The sequence below is a fragment of the Halictus rubicundus genome, unplaced genomic scaffold (genome assembly GCF_050948215.1).
Source record: "Halictus rubicundus isolate RS-2024b unplaced genomic scaffold, iyHalRubi1_principal scaffold0071, whole genome shotgun sequence".
In the NCBI taxonomy this organism is placed as follows: domain Eukaryota; kingdom Metazoa; phylum Arthropoda; class Insecta; order Hymenoptera; family Halictidae; genus Halictus; species Halictus rubicundus.
The window spans coordinates 151,970-165,034 of NW_027488612.1; the positions used below are offsets into that span (position 1 = coordinate 151,970).

At 42.4% G+C, this 13,065-nt stretch overlaps 1 long non-coding RNA gene across 1 annotated transcript in view; it reads left to right on the forward strand.

Annotated features, from left to right (window-relative positions):
* LOC143363599 (uncharacterized) overlaps positions 1-9,944 on the forward strand; it is a 73,194-nt gene extending 63,250 nt beyond the window's left edge. The window contains exons 2-3 of the long non-coding RNA XR_013083855.1: positions 8,178-8,331; positions 9,481-9,944. This is a non-coding gene — a long non-coding RNA (uncharacterized LOC143363599). The remainder of the gene's footprint in view (positions 1-8,177; positions 8,332-9,480) is intronic.
* The last annotated feature ends 3,121 nt before the right edge of the window (positions 9,945-13,065 follow it).

The following is a 13,065-nucleotide window of genomic DNA, read 5'->3' on the forward strand; positions in this document are numbered from 1 at the left end:
GTTTCTGGGAGGTTGAAGAAGGCCCACAAAGACAGCATCTGTCTGAATCTGATATAATTTGCGAAAGCCATTTCCAAGAACACACAGTTCGGAATCGTGACGGCAGATACGTCGTGGCTTTACCTTTCAACGAGAAATTGTCGCGTCTCGGAGACTCCAAGGTACAAGCGAAAAAAAAGACTCCATTCATTGGAGCGAAAACTCCAACGAGAACCCGCACTCAAGCAAGAGTATCACGCGGTGATCCAAGAATACCTTGACCTCGGACACATGAGCGAACTGCCACAGGAACAACAGTCACCTGAGGGGTATTACCTACCACATCACGGGGTCGTTAAGGTCACCAGTGACACAACCAAACTCCGCGTAGTCTTCGACGGTTCTGCCACGACTAATTCAGGCATAGCATTAAATGACGCTCTCCACACCGGTCCAAAAATTCAAGACGATCTACTCCACATTTTATTAAGATTCCGCATTCATCGATACGTACTGACGGGAGACATTGAAAAGATGTACCGACAGTTCCTTGTACGTCCGGAAGACAGGAAATTTCAGCGTATCCTCTGGCGCGATACTACGGGTTCTATTAAAACTTATGAGCTGAATACTGTGACATTTGGACTATCTGCTGCACCATATCTTGCAATTCGCTGTTTGACACAGCTCAGTCGAGACGAAGGCCACCGCTTTCCTCAAGCCGGCAAGATTTTATTGCGTGACTTTTACGTGGATGACGTTCTGACCGGTACATCGACCATAGAAGAGGCATTATCCTTACGCGAAGACCTCACACAAATACTCAAGACCGCAAGACTGACAATACGACAATGGGCATCTAATGACCTTACTCTTCTGACTGGCTTGCCCGAGCAGGCCATTAACAAAAAATTATACCTGGGAGAGTCATCCACTCTCAAAACCTTAGGGATTGTCTGGAATTCCTCAAACGACTCTATTACGTACGCAGTCGAAACTTGCTCTCCACCATCACGTTCGACCAAACGCAGTATCACCTCAGAAATAGCAAAGATATATGATCCACTAGGGCTGCTCGGGCCAGTAATTATTACGGCAAAAATGCTACTACAAAGGATCTGGACCATAAAGGTTGACTGGGACGAGTCGCTGCCAATGGATATCCATACCGAATGGATAAGTTTTTATAATAAATTGCCAGCGCTGAACAACATCACGTTCCCGCGACGCACAATCATTGAATCGCCAAGAAAAGTCGAACTACACGGTTTTAGTGACGCAAGCGAAAAGGCCTACGGAGCATGCCTCTACCTGCGTACAACCGACTCACGCGGTCACACCGAGACAACTCTTTTGTTCGCTAAATCCAAGGTCGCCCCATTGAAAACGATCTCAATACCACGACTCGAATTATGTGGAGCACTTCTGCTAACCTCTCTTGTCGAGACCGCAAAACAAGCGCTACCTGTGGAAATACATAAAACCATCTATTGGACCGACTCCACCATTGTTCTCCATTGGGTGAAGACATCTCCACACACTCTAAAAACCTTCGTGGCTAACAGAGTGTCGGAAATTCAAAGGCGCACAGCTAACGCAGATTGGCGACACGTACCCACTGCCGACAACCCGGCCGATCTTATCTCGCGAGGTCAATCACCAGAAGACTTCCTTCAACCTTCCATCTGGCAACACGGTCCGACTTGGCTCAACGAAGAAGAATCTTTCTGGCCCACTACCGAACTACCTCAACCAGAGACAATCCCAGAACAAAGGGTCGCGATTTGTCTCAAAGCATTAATTTGCGACACCACGATTCTGGACAACTGCTCCTCATGGGGAAAGCTTCAAAGAATCATCGCGCGCTGTCTCCGATGGAAAGGATCTAACACCACCAAAGGAAGTCTGACATCCTCCGAACTAAGATACGCCCACGACGTAATCATCAAACTGATACAAAGACAACACTTTGCAGAAGAATTGCGCTGCCTCTCGAGAAGCGAAATAGGCGTTAAGGGTAAGCTGCAACAACTGAACCCATTCATCGACAAAGACGGAATTCTGCGAGTAGGAGGCCGTCTGAAGAATTCGCGAATTCCATTCGCGCAAAAACATCCCATCGTCCTCCCAAAGGCTCGAATCACGGCATTAATAATAGAACACGAGCATCGAATACAATTACACGCTGGTACACAGGCTACCCTATACGCGATTAGACGCCGTTATTGGCCCATCGACGGTCGGAGTCAGGTAGGGAAAACCATCAGAAACTGCGTCCGCTGCTACCGTGTCCAACCGCCGCCAACACAATACGTGATGGGCGACCTACCTGAGGCTCGAGTCACCGACTCACGCCCATTTGCAAACGTCGGCGTTGATTATTGCGGTCCCTTTTTCATAAAGGAGCGACGATACCGAAGTCGAACCCACATTAAAGTATATGTCGCAGTTTTCGTTTGCCTCTCAGTAAAAGCCATTCACCTAGAATTGGTTAGCGATCTTACCTCCGAAGCATTTATAGCAGCCCTACGTCGTTTCATTGCTAGACGAGGTCATTGTATTAACATTTACTCTGACAATGGCACCAATTTCGTCGGCGCCAACAACGAGCTTGTAACCGTACAGGTTACATATTGATACACCCCATAGATCGAACGTCGATGTCGACCCCACCATAACGCTCCGTGACGTAGCCCGCGAGTTCGGACGGAGAAAAGGACCGCGAGATATCGCGACTCTTGTCGTAATGCGCACGCATCGATCCCCACTCGATACCGATCGAAGGAGGTCGATGCGTGCCGCAGATAGATCACTCTACATCTGGAAGCGGTTCTAGCCGCACGCGTCTCGCGAAGTGTCCCGTCGGCGAAACACGGTACGCGATCGAGGGGTCAAACCGACCCGATAGAACAGGCAAACCGACTGTTCTATCCTCGACACGTACGCGCCTCAAACCGAGGAGTCACAGGTGCAAACTGCGCTGTGGCATTGCCGAGCATTAAGACGCAGTTTGTGTTCTGTGTAATTATCACGGGTTATTTAAAATTCATAAATCTTTCGTCGTAATCGTGGTACCGAGTGGACACTTCGTCATCGTAACTTTCGGGGTTCTTGTTCGAAATGCCCATCACTGCTTCGGTAGGATTTGCATGGTCGTGATCATTCTGCCGCTATCAATCAGGAACACGTTCGGAGGCCACGGATCGTGCTGAAGAGCGTAGTCCTTGGTAGCGTGGCGTGACCTACGGCTTGGTGTGCGTCTCCATCCAGACCACTCGTACGAGCATTCGGACGAGTGTATGGATGGTCTGACAAGTCCACAATCGTGCAGTGCGTCGTACGCATACGGATTGTTCGAACGAACTCATAATTTCCCTTCGGGTCGATTCGATACGACCGAACCTTGCACAATCCTTGTCATTCTGCCGCTGCTTACACGGAGATTGCTCGGAGGCCACGTATCGTGCTGAAGAGTAAACTTCTTAGTTGCGTGGAGTGCCAGGGGTTTTTAGTGTGTGTCTCCACTTGGGCTATTTGTACGAGAATTCGGACAAATACTTGGGTGGTCTGACGGGTTCGCCTTCGATCGGTTACGAGGTCGAAACGAGTCGTCCAACCGTCACTGCGTCAGGCACACGGGTCGGATTAGAGCGAGCGGACTGTGCACAATTCTTGTCATTCTGCCGCTACCGATACGGAGATTGCTCGGAGGCCACGTATCGTGCTGAAGAGTAAACTCCTCGGTCGCGTGGAGTGCCAGGGGTTTTTAGTGTGTGTCTCCAACCGGACTACTCGTACGCATTCGCGGCCGAGTGCACGGTTGGTTAGACAGGTCACGAATTCGCGTATCGTGAGGCGCGATACAAATTCAAATCGTTAGAATCGTTCATAAAAAAGAACCAGGTGTAGAGGCAAAGCGAGCGAACTGCGTGCGTCGTAACACGGCGTACATTGCGTGTTTACGTGTTGCGAGAACTCGGTATGGATTACCGTTACGCGGTATTCAGCGCGTCGTCATTGAGGAATTTATTGCCCCGTACGTCGGGACAGATCACGAGTCGTTCTGTAAACAAATAGCTCATCTCCGAGCATACCGGAGAGATTGCTCGTCAAAACAAAAATAGTTCTTCCAAGAATATACTGCCAATTTTACCAGTAATTTGTCTACAAGCTTTATTTGTCTCGTCCAAACCTCGCCGCTTTCCAGTGCCTGGAGGCACGAATCCATCTCCTTCGCGAATTTACACGCGTAGGGAATTGGGGGTAGTAACCGGCCCCCGTGTCTTAATATAAATAACCCTTGAGTCGTCGGGACAGGGAAAAATCCAATCAACACAGTCAAAAGAGGAATGTACGGTTACAAGCTTCGAGACCTCCGCGAACTTTTGCAGTCCGATGACCACAACGAGAAGGTCAAAACCTTTCTTGCTGACCGATCCATCACGTGGAATTTTATTCCTCCATTAACACCTCACTTCGGCGGCATCTGGGAAGCGGCCGTGAAATCATTCAAGCGTCATTTCTGGCGTATCGCAGGTGCTGAACGATTTACATTTGAAGTGTTCAACACTTTAATTATTGAGATAGAAGCCGTTCTAAATTCACGTCCTTTAACTCCCATTTCATCAGACCCAAATGACACCCTTGTCCTAACTCCTGGCCATTTCCTGATTGGCGACTCGTTAACGAGTCTGCGCGAGCGCGATTTCAGGGATGTGCCATCAAACAGACTTTCAACCTGGCAACATATCCAGAAACTAAAGCAGCATTTCTGGAACCGATGGTACAAGGAGTACCTAAACGAGATGACGAGTCGTTCGAGATGGTCCAGCGGTACACACCCCATCAAGGAGGGCACCATCGTGCTCTTGAGGGAGGACAACGTACCACCGATGCAGTGGCCACTCGGGAGAGTCATCAAGGTCTACCCCGGATCTGATGGCATAGTTCGAGCTGCAACAGTGAGAACAGCCACAACCACACTCGATCGGGGCGTAAAACGGCTTGTACCGTTACCGAACCAGCCAGAGGAGGAACCACGGGATCCAACATCGACGTCAAGAACGCGCGATCCCTCAACCGATAATAACTAATTTATCGTAATCGCTAAGCTTTAGCTCATAAGATAGTTTACTTGTTCATTCTAGTACTTCAAACCTAGCGTATCTTTAATCCTATATAGATTTATTTTGATCGCGAGTCTCTCAACGGGGGGAGGATGTTCAGCCGCGAGTTAAACAAAAGATCCCCTTGAAAATCCGCGGCACCGCTATTTCAAGGTGGGACCAGGGACCGATCCCTTCAAGAATAGTTTAATAGTTTTACTCGCGACTGACAAATCGGCACATCCCAACATTTGGCGTGCAGATGGTATACACGTTTTATGACACGGGCCTCTAGGGCTGTTTTTGAGAAAGTCGCCTTCACGAAACCTTTCTTAATTGCCCATTAGAATTTTCCTCGCGCCCTCAACAGCCAACCGTACTGTCATAAAACGTGGACCTACAAAGGTGGCATCGCGGGACCATCCGACGGTCCCTGGCCGATGAACATCGGGCCCACAGCTGTGATTTCGCCCGCCGAAATCCAGCGACGTTGCCACCCCGAAATGGAATACCCCCACTCCACGCCAACGCACCCCGAGTGCATGGAGAGTTGGGGTAAAACTTTTAGTCTAAATGCAACTCCCGCAAAGGCAACATCGAGATTAGACTCCGGAACTCGTCAACACGCGGACCAGCCGCTATAGTTCCGTTTGCTCCTTGCAGCATTAAATTCCAAATTTATATTTACCATCCTTATCATCCGAAAGGATCGTAAGGTCGCGCCGAGTAGCGTCGTCGAAACACCCTCGATTGAGGAATTTACGCCTCCTCATAGATTCTACGACAGAGTCTACGCCGCGAAAGGTGCCCGCTCCGTCGGAAAGTACAGCTTGTAAACTTCGCCCGCGTTCCATTAACTAATTGTTTTCACAACGCCATGGTTTCCCGGCCAAGGTAAGTTATGAAAACGAGGCTGGCCGGTGCATCCGATAACTATGCGATTCGATTCCCTGCGTCTTCAGAGCTGCACATGACTTTTTATTCCTCGGCGGAGGCTAAGGAAAATGATTTCCATCCACAATGGCCGACGTCGCGGACGTTCTCGCCGTTCCCTCGAACTGATTCGTTCGATTGTATCAGAAACTTTCTGTATTTCGTCCTCTATGAAACGATAAGCTCTCACCTTGTTCTTATAAGGATCATTCCACGCGAAATCGGACTCTTGTTGCAGCAATGTTTCGCATTTTGTTCAAACTTGAATATATTGTAGTCACCTATGAACAAGTCTCAAAGGATTTTCATGATTTTACAGAAAAGTAAGAAAGTGTCACTCTTTTTTCATTAAATTATACGGCTAGAACTAACAAATCGACAAAGATCAAAGATGAGTTTTTGGGAGCTTATAGTGATAACGTAAGAGAGTATACTAAAAATGTTGTCATTTGAAAAAAATGTTTTTTTCACCATTCATTTCGCAATTGTTTGAAATAGATGCAATATTTTCATGGCCGGAATATTCTTAAAAATTTGAAAAAGAATGGGGAGATAGGGCAAAGTGTCCCCATTACTGACCCTTTAATGAGAATTAAAATTATTTTAAGTGAACGCTGCACATAAGGTAAGACTGTCCGGCCGCTGCTTCTACCGCGCGCCAGCCGTCGGAAGCTGTATGTCACGGTGCAGCGTTCACTTGAAATAACTTTAATTACGGAAATTTATGAGAAAGTTCCTCATTTCCCTTAAATTTTTAAAAATGCTCCTGCCACGAAAGCAGGAACATTTGTTTCAAACAATTGCAATATAAACGGTGGAGAAACATTTTCTTCGAATGACAACATTTTTAGTCTACATACACTCTAAGGATGCGTGCCAATTTAGGGGTAACACTGTCGCGACTTATTCTCCAGAGTCAAATCGTCAGTGTTTTATTATGCACGAAAGGAATGGCACTCTCCGGTAGCATCGGAAATATTTGCTACCGGAGAGGGCTATTCCTTTCGTGCATAATAAAACACTGACGAATTTGACTCTGGAGAGTAACTCGCGACAGTTTTACTCTCAAATGCACACACAGTCTTAGAGTGTCCGGTACGTTAAAAACGTTGTCATTTGAAATAAAAAAAATGTTTTCTTCACCATTTATTTATTGCAATTGTTTTAGACAAATGCAATGTTTTCGTGGCAGGAACATTCTTCAAAATTTGAAGAATACGATCAAGGACCTTTTCCGAAACATCGGACAGTTTAAAATTGACGAAATTAAAGTTATTGAAATGAACGCTGCACCATGATATGCAGCCTCCGACGGGTGGCGGTAGAAACTGCGGCCGGACGAGGTAACATAAGTGCAGCATTCACTTCAAATAATTTGAATTCTTAAAAAAAGAATTGCCAAGGAGACACTTTGGGCTATATCCTCCTTTTTTCAGAATCAAATCCTCAATTTTTAAGAATATTCCTGCCATGAAAACATCGCATTTGTTTGAAACAATTGCAAAATAAATGGTGAAAGAAACATTTTTTTCAAATGACAACATTTTTAGTACACACTCTTATGTTATCACTAGACTGCGGATGTTTATTCAATTTCCAATTTTTGCAGACAAATTTCCAGAAAATGAAATGAAATAAAAAACTACTTTTCATGGAAACAGCCTCTGTACATCCAAAACAAATGAAAATCATGCTAAATTCTATCGAATTTTATTTTATAGCATTTTTTAAACATTTTCATAAGCCATAAATGCATAAAGATCCGCAGTTTAGTTATCACTATAAGGTCCTAAAAACTTATTTTTATAGGTTTGTTAGTTCTAGTCACATAATTTAATGAAAAAAAGAGTGACACTTTCTTTTACTTGTCTGTAAAATCAACGAAATCTACAATATAAATTACTAAAAACTACACAGTTCATAGATACTAAACATAGTTCATAGATTACTAAAAACTACAACATATTCAAACTTGAAAAAAATGCATATGTATATTTAATGATGCATAGGTATATTTATACAAAATATACATTTTCTGCATTTATTGATAGGAACAAATATCCATGTGCCATAAATGCATACAGATGAAGATTATTTCATGTGTTGCAAACATGTCTATCTTGAAAATTTCTTTTGATTTGTCAAACTGTATGTTAACAGGCAGACGCGTATGGCTGAAAATATCCAACAGCATGGGTTTCACGAGGGAGAATAAGTCTCTGTCGTTGCAACAACGAGCGTTTTACGAGAAGAATGGATATTTGGTGTTTCCCCGTCTTGTGCCGCAAGAGATCCTGGATAAATGTCACAAAAGGCAAGCTAATGATTAATATCTGTCCAATGAGTATCGGGACTGAAGTCATAAAAAAAAATGATTGAAGATATATTTACATTGGGTTGATAATCTTCAAAATATGGCCTTGCTGTATCAATACAGAGTTACCAGCGGGTTTCCACAGCTTCCCGTTGGCAGGAAAAAATCAATCCCCATACTTATTGACCCTGTATGCCCGTATTTGAGCCCCAGATTTCAGTTATTGTGTTACAGTAGTCTGCCCGTAACTTTCGTATCGTCGGGTCTGTCGAGCGACAGTTCTAGTAGAGATGCTACATTCTTTGTAGTGTGCCGAACGTAGAGAAGGAGAGCGATTAAAAGATAAGGAGGGACTGCCGTTCGACGATTCGACTCTCGGCGTCTCTCTCTTTTTCATTCGGCGACATCTTCCGCGCCTGAAACATTGATCGCCTATTACACGAGTAATTAGAATCGTAATTGAATCGTGTTTGGTGTCATTTGAAATAGAAAAACAAGGCGAATTCGATGGTAAAAGTTTGATAAAAGAAATTACAAAATTAGATAAATTATTATCTTTTGCCTTGCTTGCATTAGTGTGAGTCTCGCCGATATTCGCCCTTTGCTGCACCGTAGACCGTGTTTACCGCTCGACTAAATGCTTCCAAGGGGATCAGTGGTGCAGATAAAATTTGGACAGTTACGATAGAGACCATTGCAACAGTTACGGTGATAATACAGGGAATTCTCGATATAAGTCCCTTACGCGATTCTGGCGAGGAACATTTAGACGAAATCGGTGGTTCTCACCGAACGTTGCATTTGAATCACACAGTGTACGCCAGAATCGTAAATGACCTTACACGTTGAATGTCCCAAACACGGGACATATAGACGGATAGGGACAAGAAAACAGAGAAAATCTCCCCCCCCCCCTTCTCTCCCTCGCTCCCTCTTTCTCTCTCTCTCCCTGGTACAATGTTGCACGTAAAAAAGAACAGCGAAGCTCGAGAGCCGCCGCGCCGCCCCCGAAGAGTGTAACAAACACGGTCGGGTATATCGGTGTGAGACCAGAAGACCACTACTAATCCAATTACAAAACTTCTTTATTTTTTTAACCATTTTTCAAACCAAATATGATATAATTCCAATGATATTTACTTGTTTCAGGTGAATGATAATATGACACGAAGCATTGTTTGAGGCGCTACATCACCAACGTACTAAAGGACAGAAATGTGGAAACATTTTTGTTTTTTCAATGATCGTCGCAAAAAACTGTTCTTGTTTAAATATGGATAGTACTATGGATGGTATTGAGTTGTAAAAGAGTGTTAAACAAAGCTGTAATGAAGCCAGTAAGCTAGAATGTTTTCGTGTAAAATTATTTAAAAATAGTTTAAATATGCTTTTAAAGTCATCTAGTAAAAATCCTATCGTGCGGAGGTGGAAAAAATATTTATTCATGAAAAAAAATTTTTAAATATTAATTAAAAATATTTATTCATGAAAGGAAAAAGAAAGAGATATTGGAAGAAGATTCGCTTCCTTGTTGATCTACTGATGGGAAATTGATCGTATTTGTTCACGCAGGTGCGACGATTGTAGCATCAGTGAAATATAAGTTTGGCTAAAATAGGGTACTTTAGTCACCAAGTATAATTTCGTAAAATGTATGATTTGACTTTGAAAAATGAATGCATAACATGTGTATGCCAATTAAATGATAATAATAATTTACCAAAAGTACGTAACACGCTTGTCTTGTTTTTTTTTTCTACTAATAATAGTACCCCTCTATTTTCGCCACAATATAGGTACATTACTGCGCCGGACGCGCATGGGCAAAAGCCCCGTCGAAAATTCCCTCACTGAATTAGTCAGGTTATCCGGCTGTTGAAACTCGCGAGTCAGTCTTGCCTAAGCCGTCGGCGGTTGAAGTTGTGAAAAGTGAAAGTAAGTTAAAAACTATCATCCAGGTGACGAAAGCGGAAGCTGTTCTTCGATAAAGGTATGTAAATTTTTAGGTTTTATATAAAAATGTTGTTCGATTATACTTTTGGACCCCCTCCCCCCATTTTTGACGCAAATTAATAATTATCGAGATATTCCTGAAAAACTCCCGCTACTAGTTCATACGCGTGTATCTGCTACAGGTAGTATCTTATTTACCCGACTACCCGAGTACCCGTGATATACCGCCGCACAGTTGCCCGGATCGGAAAATTAAGTGACATTTAGTCTAAAAACGAACTTTCTGGTATCGATATCTAATCAATGAACATCATTTCTCACAACGTCCATGGACCTTGGAAATGAAGAAATTGGTACAATTTAACAAATATTATAGTTGCAATAAACATTGAAACTTGGACGATTTATCACCACAAAAATTGCTTCTCTTTAATGCGATGTCCTGACGATCCTTTTTTTTTTTAAAAGGTATTTGCCTCTATTTAAAATCTCAAATTTTACAATTTTGATCAAAATTAGCGTACCGCAAGTATCTCCTATATTAATTTATAAATTTCGCTTAAAAAATTATATTCTTACTTATTATCTAATTGTACCTATACTATTGCCGAATAATAAAACATAATACTAAGACTAAAATCTAAAACTAAGCCCTAATATAAATTCCTAAGTCTATATATTTCGAGTTCTATTCTCTTATATTATATTTAGCTGTAAAAATTGCATGAGACGCTTATTTCGCGTGGTATTTCTTATAATTATTTTAGTCTAAAATTTTGCAAAAGCAGTATAACTAGTTCTAATTTATAAATCCCCAAGAATAATTGCTGAAAAAAGTAGCTTAAAAACTAAAATTGTCGCAGTGTTAACTAGTACTGAACCAATTACAACATTTGGAAAAATTTAAAAAGATTTAAAAGTTCGCAAAAATTGAGTTGGCTTTCCGAAAATCGTCAGGGAACGCCGCTAAACGAATAAAAACTCCAAAAAATCGTTTGAAAACGCCTAATATTGCTTGAAAATTGCCTAAAATTGTGATTTTAGGGGAATTGACAAGAGGGAAGTGGGGGTTTTGGTATGATTAACCCTCACTTTTTCTTTTCGGAGTGAATAGCCCTTGGTGAGCCTGGCGTTCGTCCCTTTGAAAGTTTTTCGCTAAAACGTCTCCTTCTCCTAGTTGGTATCGATATCTCGGATAGGGGGGGGGGGTTTGAAAATTTTTTTGTCTTGGGGAACTTCGTTCCCCAGATCACAAACACCCCTTAGAATCCCCCACCGAGTCGACCCACGTACTCATAATTTTTTAAAATTCTAAATTCTTTGGACACTCGGTATATAGGCCAACATTAAACTTTGTCCGATTTTTACGTTCCGCGGCTCGTTGGATAGCTATGGGCGAGCCCTTTACTCTCCCCCGGTCCGTTTCACGAATTTCCCTAAGATAACTCTCCTTATTGCTACATCTTGGAATCGGGTGGGGGAAACGCGAAAAAGTTTTCAGGGGGAGAATACTTCTCCTTTTCGACCCCTTGTTACTCGCCACCCTCGGAAATAGCAGGTCCTAAATTTTCACGGTGATCGGACTATTTTTCGTGATATCCGTACTATACGTGTTCCTGTGTTTATATACCGTGTACCTATTTATACCCACTCTCGGTCTGGACACTTTAATTTTCTAATATTTCCTACCTTTATTCTCTTAGATCTTTCGACCGACCCCTCACGTTGCGGAGCCCTTCTCTTATTATCTTTACAGGTGGAAGTTTTCTAGTCCAGTCCGTCTCTCTCTGTCTCTCTCACTCTCTAGGCACTCTCCGGCTTATTCCTTTTCTCGAACTAGTTCACTCTTTTTCTCGATATAATTCACTAGTGTTCCACTTCTATTTATTATTTCTCTCTCTAGCTCTGTTCAGTGTTTTTCACTATTCAATATTTTTGGTGTCTCTTATCGCGAACTAATTTTTTCTTTTTCTTTGTAAACTTCTCTAACTTTGTTCCTAATTTTTAACTTTTTTCTCTTTTTCTTTACTTTTAGGTGGTTTTATCTTCCCGGGTGACGCGGTTATCCCGAAAAGCGCGGATTTCTGTGCACTCGTTTCCCGATTTATTCGATGGCAAGAGTCTTTCCACGTAAGTATATACTAATTTTATTTTTCTTTTTCAGGTTTTTCACGGTGAAAATGTTCGAGTTGCGGACCGTTTTATGGTGTTTTTATTCGCTACTCTACTCAGTCTCTTTTTCCGGATTTTTCTTGAAATTCTCCCTTCCCGAGGGATTTTACCCGAAGCACCGCGTATTTTTCGCGTCTCGGCTAAATATTTCGTTATTATTGGCTTTTCACTCACTTTTAATATTTTACTTATTTATTACGATCTAAGTAAGAAGCTAAGTTAAAACTCAAAAGTTCGTTTAAAGACTTTCGCGGCTCTATGTTCTCTTTCGATACTAACTCGTTGAGATTTCGATTCGCTCTCCTATGTCCTGACGATCCTATTTAATATTTTCTCTCGATTTTTGTTTTAATTAAAGAGCAGACTTTTGCGATGGAAATGATATCATTTGATAGTGATTACTGTAAATAATCTATTTAAAAAATAATATTGAATGCAGAAGTGAACATTTGTAAAATTTTTTACATTCAGAAAGACATATTTTCTAAGTTCCAAACAATTCCACATACGGACCAATCGGAACATTTTCAGTATATTGTTACCTATATAATTATGCAAGAATCATTTCCCACTTCAAACCACTTTGAAAATTATTGTTGTTCAAATGTC